The sequence below is a fragment of the Phyllostomus discolor genome, chromosome 13, assembly GCF_004126475.2.
Source record: "Phyllostomus discolor isolate MPI-MPIP mPhyDis1 chromosome 13, mPhyDis1.pri.v3, whole genome shotgun sequence".
NCBI classification, from domain to species: Eukaryota; Metazoa; Chordata; class Mammalia; order Chiroptera; family Phyllostomidae; genus Phyllostomus; species Phyllostomus discolor.
In genome coordinates, this window is record NC_040915.2 from 7,230,301 (window position 1) to 7,238,887 (window position 8,587).

An 8,587-nucleotide genomic window follows, 5' to 3' on the forward strand; every position below is an offset into this window, starting at 1 on the left:
GGGAACCCAGGGAGGTCTCCCAGTCGAGATCGAGTACTAACTGGGAAGAACCAGAGGACTACCTGAACCATGGACTTCTATTTCCTTTCCTGAGATACGGTACTCTGGACTGGGCGAAGGGGGAAGGAAGGAAGGACTGTGTCTGTTTGTGGGTGTTTTAAGGGACTTTGGGATTTTGGTAAAGACATTAGGTCACTACTTTAAGTTAGTATAGCATTAAATAAACATTTCCTTTCCTTTTCACGAATCTCTGGCATTGAGAGACGTCTTTCCTCTGGCGGCGGACATAATGGACCTGGGGCCTTCTTTCAATAATAGTATATCGTCCCAGGCCCCCCCCTTGTTTGTTCTGTAACACGTCTGTGGCCCTGTGGGACCGGGTGTTCGGGTGAAGCCCCTCTGCCCTGGACCTCTGATGGCACCCCAGCGACTGTGCAGCACTCCTCTCCTGCAGCTGCTGTGACACAGCTGCACACCCTGGGGGCTTCCCCAGCAGGATTTCTGGTCTCGGTTCTGGAGGCCAGAGTGGGGGATTGCGGTTGGGCCTCAGGGCCGGCCCCCCCTGAGGGGCTGGGGGGAGTCCGCTCCCGAGGCTGCCTTAGCTGTGGGTGGCAGCCACCCCATGTCCCCACCGTCGGCCCTCTGCTTGGGTCTGTCCCTGTGTCCAAATTCCCCTTTTTACAAGGACACCAGTTATATTGGATTAGGACCCACCCTAACGAGCTCATGTTTCTTTGGTTAATTTTGTAAAGACCCTATTTTCAAATAAGATCCCATTCTGAACTACCTGGGGCCTTCAATCCCCCTTTTCTGAGGGACACAACTGAGACCATGGCACACCCTATTCTGGGCGGGTCTCCCTCAACCCCAGGCACACGTGCTCAGACGGGGCTGAGCTGCCCCGAGAGCAGACCCCGGGGGTAGCCATTTGGAAAGGGCTGCTGGGCTTGAGCAAAGATGCCCAGATACTTCGGTGAGAATTCCCGGCAGGGGAGCTCCACTTTCCCAGACACCCTTTTCTGCGGGCCCCCTACCCCCACCCGTCCCACTTCCTCTGTGGGCGGCTGGGTGAGAAGGCACGAGGGCCGAGCTCGCTGCACCCTGGCTTCTCGGAGTCCCCCTGGTGGCTGGCCCAGGGGAGCCCCAGAACACCGGGTATAACCTTGCATGCAGATCACACCCGGAATGTGCAAGAGCTCACCTTTATACTTGTCCTGTGCAAGTGCACCAAGAGCCAGGCCGGTTTGGGTTCTGGGAAGGAGGGAGCGACCGAGCCTGCTGGTCCAGGTTTGCATCACCTGAGGTATGGACCACAGAGGGCAGGGGCTGGGGGCCCCTTTACCCACCTGTACTCCAGGCCTGGGTGGTCCAGGTGGGCTCTGCATGGCCTGTCCTGCTGTGCTTTGTGCCAGTTCTCTTCGCACTGTTCTTGGAGCGGCAGAGTAATTACCAGGACCCCAACTGCAAATGCGGCCTCCCATACTTTAAGGCAAGGCTGACGTTGCAGCTGCACTTCCCAGCCACAGGCCGTGTGTGTGCACTCCAACATCTGTTTGAGATCATAGCAGAGAGTGTTGGGTAATTGGCTCCTTTTTGTCTCGGACCCATTGGTTAGGCCCCATCAACTTTATGATAATAAATTCTCTGGGATTTATTAGTAAACAACATTTGGGGCACCCAGAGCTGTCACACTGCATGCAGCCGGCAGCTTGGAGCTTGCCATGGAGATCATAATCTGGGGAGCCCCCCAGGGGTGGGGAGAGAGGAGCGGGAAGATGCCGTTCCCAGGGAAGGAGGCAGTGAGGGGCGGTCCCACGGCCTGATGCACCCTGGGGTCTGGTGCTCGGGAGATTGGGGTGCAGAGATGTCTGGCGGAGCCTGGAGGTCGGGGGACAGGTGGGAAGCTTTGGAATTAGACGGACCTGGCCTCTGTCCTGGCGCTTCCGCACACTGGCTGGGAGACTGTGAGCAAGGCCTGGACGTTTGCTGTGCCTCAGTGTCCTCCTCTGTGAAATGTGGATGATAACAGCAGCCCTATCTGCTAGGGTGATTGTGAGGATGAAGAGGAATGTGTGTGCAGGTCCAGCACCAGTCTGGGCGCATGGAGAGGCCCCACAGTGGACAGGAGCACCAGGGAAGTGAGGGCAGGGCTGGACCAGACAGCTGTGGAGCCAACGGCTGTCCATGGGAGCACTGCAGGGCACTGGGCTCCGTGGGTGGAGAGAGCAGCTTCACCCTTGGTTCCCTGTGGCAGGTGTGGGCCCGCCCAGAATAGGGAGAGCTGCTGACTACACACCCTTGCCATCTGGGCTGGGAGAGCAGACACTGTCCCTGATTTGCACGGCCCCTCCTAGCCAGTCTGGGCCTCCATTCGAGCCCCCAGGCTGTCGCGTTGCACCCCAAGTCCTTCGGCCGGACCCCTCGTCCACCTACAGGAGCAAAGGTGAGGAGGAGCGCTTGGTTCGGACTGTGGTTGGGTATAGGGGACCCACAGGGGTGGGGACAGGCTGTCCTCACTGTCCTTTGTCCTGGCACTCAGAGCTTCCTCTCTGTTCCCAGGATGGGGCATTCCCAGGCTAACGGGGGCCCAACAGGCCTGCGCTCCAGGGTCTGAGGTGCTTTGCTGGGGAGAAATTGCCTGCTCTGGGGCCTTTCTTTTGGGCCACTGGCCTTGGCACCGCTCGTCTGCCTGGAAACGCTGAAGCCGCACGGCTCCTCTGGGGCGTGTGCATCCTGGGACGGTGCTCCCAGCCTGGGCCTGAGTCGGGCTCCGCTTCCCTCCTCTTGACTCGGAGCTCTAGTCTGGCTTCCTTGTGCGGGGAGGGTGACAAGGAACCCCTGACTCCGGAGCCCCCCAGGGTAACGGGGTCCCAGCAACACCCGTGCGACTGGCCACGGAACTCAGATGGCCCTGAGCCCCAAGGCCTGGCCCGAAGTCTGCCTCCCTGAACTGGCTCTCGGGTGTGTGAGGTGAGGGCATTAAACCAGGTGGTGCCAGCTGCTGAGCCCTGCACCTGGCACCTGGCACATAGATGTCAGTGTTTTATCCATCAGGTGAGATGAGGCATGTTGACATTCAGTGTGAGATAAACCCGCCCCTTGACTTGGCTGTGCAAAGATCCTCTTGGGGAGGCGTGACTAACAGACTCTGGGGGCAGACAGCCCAGTTCAAGTCCTATCCCCCCCCCCCCCCCCCGCCCCCTGTGTGAGCTTGGAGATGTTCCTTATCCCGTCTGGGGCTCCTTTCCCTCGTCCACCCAATGACACTGGAAACTCGCCTACCTCACAGGCTGTTGTGAAGGTTAACTGAAACATGCTTATTTAGTAAGTGTCCAGCTCAAGGAGTGCGTTATTGTTAATATGATTATTCACATTCGGGAACAAGTGTTTTCTGAACTGCGCCCCTCCACCCAGACGCCTCTGGCCAGTAATCCAGTGTACGCCAGAGTGAGGGGAGGGGGGTGCAGGCAGGGGGGCAGAGCCGGCCGACAATCACCCCTCCTTCCCTGTGATCAGCTTATATCCATGTTTTTGTCACCCTACCTCCCAAGTGCCAAAGAAAACCTGGCTGGCTCTCTCATCTCAGAACTGTGGTGCAATTAGCTTTCAGGCACTGCACATCTGGGAGGGAAAAGACAATTTTTTGTACCAAATGGGAATTAGTGGCAGGAGAGGCGAGCTTGGCAGGGAACTTGAGCCACATTGCCTGCCAGCTGGATTCAGAGCGCCTCCCTGGCAGCTGGGGCTCCGGCCTCACTCAGAAACGAGCCCATCCCTCTGCCCGGGGCGGGGTCCACGCAGTGTGGGGAATTTGGGCACCGAGACCTCTGTTTTCCATCAACAATAAGGCTTTAGCCGGTGTGATCCCCTTAAAGGAGGGTGCCAGGGCCCCACTGGCAGATGAGGGAATGAGGACTGGTGGCCTCCCAGGTCCTGCCCTTCCACCCACCAGGATGAATCTGAGTTTGTCACCCCCTGCCTCAGGGCAGGCTCACCCTGGCTCTGTGCACTTTAAACCAGACCCTCCTGAGGAGATCCGTCTGGGTCTGGCCTCTTTTCCAGCCTCCCTCGTCCCTTCCCTCTGCCCTCCACCTGCGCAGGCTCCCACCAGCCCGCCTTTCATGTCTGCCCACACTTGGGTTTGCATCTGGTGCATTGTGTTGCAGTGTTTTTGGTTTTTGTTTTGTATCTGGGGCTTGATGTTGCAGTTTCTGCTGGTCCTCCCCGTGAGGGGTCAGGCCACTCCACCTGGTCCTCACCCCTCTGGTGCCAGGATCCCAGTGTGGTGGCGGGCTGGGGGGGCGTGGACTGAGAAAGGTTCTGGCCTTTCCCTGGTGTTCACTGCAGCCCAGCCTGGCGCTCGGGTCCTGGGAGATGATGGGGAGGGGCGTGGAGACAAAGATGAAGGGGGCTGAAGCCCTAGGCTCCCTGGCTTACCTCCTTCAGGTCTGTGTCCCACCTCAGAGAGGCCATCCTTGGTTTCCCTACGTGATTCTGCCCATACCAATCGCTCTTCCCAATGGCTTGTTTCCCTCCCAGTTTATATCACAAGAGGTGTAGAGTGAGGTGAGGGGCTTAGAACCACACGCACTGCGATTCTTATTTTATGTATGTATTCTTAGAGGGAAAGGTTGGGGAGAAAGAGAGGAAGAGATACATGGATGTGGGAGAGAAACACTCTCACTGACTAGTTGCCTTTCACAAGTGCCCAACTGGTGACCGGCTGCAACTCAGGCATGTGCCCTGACTGGGAATCGAACTGCCGACCTTTTGCTTTGCAGGCCATCACCCAGCCAACTGAACTACATTGGCCAGGGCACACCCTGTGATTCTTTTTCTTGATCCCCATTTACTGGTTGTGTGGCCTTGGTGGAAGTTGTTTAACTCCTTGGCATCTCATGTGAAATGCAGATGAATAATAATAGAACTTTCCTCATAAGATTTAGATGAGCGGATACATGTAAAACACTGAGACTGGTGCCTGCCGTAGAGTCAGTGCTTAGGAAATACGAGCTGTTACAATGATTGTCACAGTGTGTCTGCTCCTTGTTTATTCACTGGCATTGCAGCCACGGACCGCAAGCCCCAGGAGGGCAGGAACCGTGTCTGACCTGGCCAGTGCTGTGCTCCAGCGCCCATGACACACCCAGGGTGTCACGGTGGTTGAGACATGCGTGTCGATGAACAGAGAGCCCCGAGGCCGTCACAGTGGACCGCAGAGCTGGGCCTCGGGAGAGGGGCCCGTCCCAGGGCCTGAACGTTGTTCATGCTGCGCTGACGCTCCTAGGTAAAAACATTCCAAGTTAGTTTAACTCAGCTATTCTGGTTCAGTCTTATGCCTTCCCTCAGCAAAGTAATTTATAGAGTAGTAAAAGGGTGTCTTTCCCTGTTGACTTGAGCTTAGCATCAGCTTTGCGGTGGTGGGAGTGTCCTGGTCCCCAGTGTTGGAAGAGAAATGGGGGCAGGACCAGGCTTGTCCCCCGTTCCCTTGCTCATCACAGAGATTTTCCTGACAAGAGACCCACAGGGATGCTGCAGTGGGGAGCGCTGGGGGCTTTCAGGCCACTCCACTTGGTCCTCACCCCTCTGGTGCCAGGATCCCAGTGTGGTGGCGGGCTGGGGGGGCGTGGACTGAGAAAGGTTCTGGCCTTTCCCTGGTGTTCACTGCAGCCCAGCCTGGCGCTCGGGTCCTGGGAGATGATGGGGAGGGGCGTGGAGACAAAGATGAAGGGGGCTGAAGAGTGGTCCTGGGTCCAGTTTCTCTCTGGAAAATGCCCTTGGGGTGTGCCCAGTCCAGGTCGGGGGAAACATTAGCAGATGTTGGCATCTGCCACCTGGGCAGGAGGTGACACAGGTGGCTGAGCCCATGGGGCTATGTCATGCAGCAACTCTGAGAGCCTTGGCGTCGTGTGTAAAACGGATATAGGATTCTGCCGTCTCCTCCTTGTCCCCACTGCGCTTCTAGGCCTGCGGGGGCCCCAGAACCCAAGATTCTACAGTTCAGGAAAGGCCTGGGGCGGGGCTGGAGCCTCCCTCCCGAGGGCACCTTCAACCCTTGTCAGTGGCACCGAGAAGCCCCTGCATAGGCCTGCAGGCAGAGCACCTCTCTCCTCCCACTCTGGGAGGGGACACTCCCAGTGCTCTACTCTCCTGAGGATCCCACGTTCAGACGTGGTGTCCTCCCCTCTCAGGACAGGAGGGTGACAAGGTGGAGAGAGGAGGGGCCGGCTTGGCCACGTCTCAGTGAGATGGCAAAGCTTTCTCTTTGGAACGTGTGGGCCTTCCAACATGGCGCTCTGAGCTTTGGGGCTCAGCTGGCACTCCCAAACAGGTGAATTCCACCTGTCATCATTCACTCCACCTCTACAGGGACCTGCCGGCTCCAGGGACCACTCCTTTGGCTAACAGAGAGGCTAACGCCCTCTCTGGCCCCTGGCCTGGCTGGGGTGCCACCATCACTGTGCTCGTCTGCCAGTCCTGTCTCGTCCACCTGCGGTGACCAGACTTGGTTTCTGCCTTCCTTTGCCCAAAGTCCAGTGGCAGAGGGTTCAAGGTGGGCTGGCTGGGGCGGAGGGGGTGTACAGCCCAGACCTTGATCCTTCCCTGTCCCCGAGCACTCCGAACCAAGTGTCTCTGACCCTGAGGTGCTGCTGGCCCGTGTCCACGTCTCCTCGTTACTGATGAGGCTGCAACCTCATTTGTCTGATTTATGCCTCATAGCCTCCTGCTTTGTACTTTTCTCAGCAGTTTAATAATGAGCCATAAAGCTGCCTCTTTGGACTAGGATTTGGAAGGTCTGAGTCTCTGGGGACCATTTTGATTTTAGACATTTTGTAGAGGGATTTGAACTCTATCCGGGCTGGCACATCTTCACACAAGTGCCTTTGACTCTCGCTCAGCCCGCCGGGACCAGGTCCCGGCATGGGCTCCCCACGTATTATGTGATTCCTCTTTACGTCCATGAACAGGTTGAGTCAGCGATGGTGGTGGTGTCTGGGGTCGTGTTCTCTCATTTTGCTCCAGGTCCTGATAGGTCCCTTGGGCCTGGCTGAGTCTGGCTGGGTCCTCCTGGCTCTGAGGGCTCCGTCCTCTGTTCCTGGAGGCCCTTTGCTAGGCATTTCGGGTTCAAGTATGTGACCCTGAGCTCATGCAGAAGAGGAGGTGCTGATTTTCCCCTGTTTTCTTGGGGGCGCTGCAGCCAGACTGCTGACGTCCTTCAGCACTGTGGTGTCTGTCAACAGGGCTCTTCAGTTTGGGGTAAGAGTTCTCTTCTCCCGAGCACCCAGGCTGAGTCATCAGGGACAGAGTTGGTCACATCACCAAGCTTGGTCTCTGGGTCAAGGTCATCTTGCATGGCCTTTCTCTCCCAGGACAAGTCCTCTCCCGGGAGATGCCTCAGTGTCTCTGCAGGTGGACACCTTGGGACCCATCCTACCACATCCTCAAGCTTTCTGGCTGTGAGCCCAGCCGGGCTCGGCCTGAAACATCCGCCCCCACAGGTTTTTTGCTGCAGACTGTTTAGGGCTAATGTTGCTCCCAAAGGGCGTTGGAGGGGCCTGCAGGGCCAGGAGGATTGCACATGGCGTGGGGGTGGACAGAGGGCACAGAGCTGCCTGTGTGGGGGGCGGGCGGTTCTGGTTCAGTAATCTCAGATTTCTGATACAGAGGCCTCTTGCCTCTTGTCCTGTGGTGTCACTTGTGTCCCTCGGAAGGGCCTCAAGAGCGTCCCTGGGAGAGCACTGGGGTGTGTGACACCAGGACATGTAGCCCCAAGTCCCCTGCAGTCTCTCACTCAAGGGCGGAAACTGAGGGCCTGGTGCCAAGGGCCATCCAGGGCCGCAGGGCTGACATATGGGCCAAGGGGCACGGGGAGTGTCTCCTTACTTTGTGAAAACACTTGGCCTATGGCAACAGAACTCTGGTCTGGTCTTCCTGCCTTGTTCATTTATACAACAATTATTCCCTGGACATGTGGCGGTGAGCAAAATAGATTCGATGGTCCTTGTCCTCATGGAGCTTAGATTCTAGAGGAGCCCGAAATTTAATGACCACACATATGAAAGCCTCATCCTTAACTGGGATGAGTACTAGAAGGACGTGGTGGAGAAGACTTCCTAACAGGGGAAGGCATGTTTAAGCTGAGGCCTGGGGGAGAACCCTGAAGCAGGTAAGGGAAAAAGGTGAGTAGGCATGGAGGCAAAGGCCCCGCGGTGGGAGGGGTCAAGATGAGTTCAGGGGGCCGTGGGAAGGCTGGTGGCTGGCGTGCAGAGAGCAGGGCCGTGCTGTGAGATGAAGTGGGAGAGGTGGGCTGGAACCGGAGCACGCAGAGCCCTGAGGGCCAGGGAAGGAAACATGGTCTTCACCCTGATAGCAGTGGGCCAGCACTGAAGGCTGTAAGCGGGGAGTGACTTTCCCTGGCTCCTGGTTGAGAATGGATCGCTCGGGAGCCAGGAGGGAGGTCAGGACACCAGTTAGGAGATGACTGCCCGTGCCCAGGTAAACCATGGCAGTGGCTCGGCCCAGGGCGGTGGAGGTGCAGGGAAGTGCGCGTCTCTGAGGGATGGTTGCGAAGTGGAAACGCTGGGAC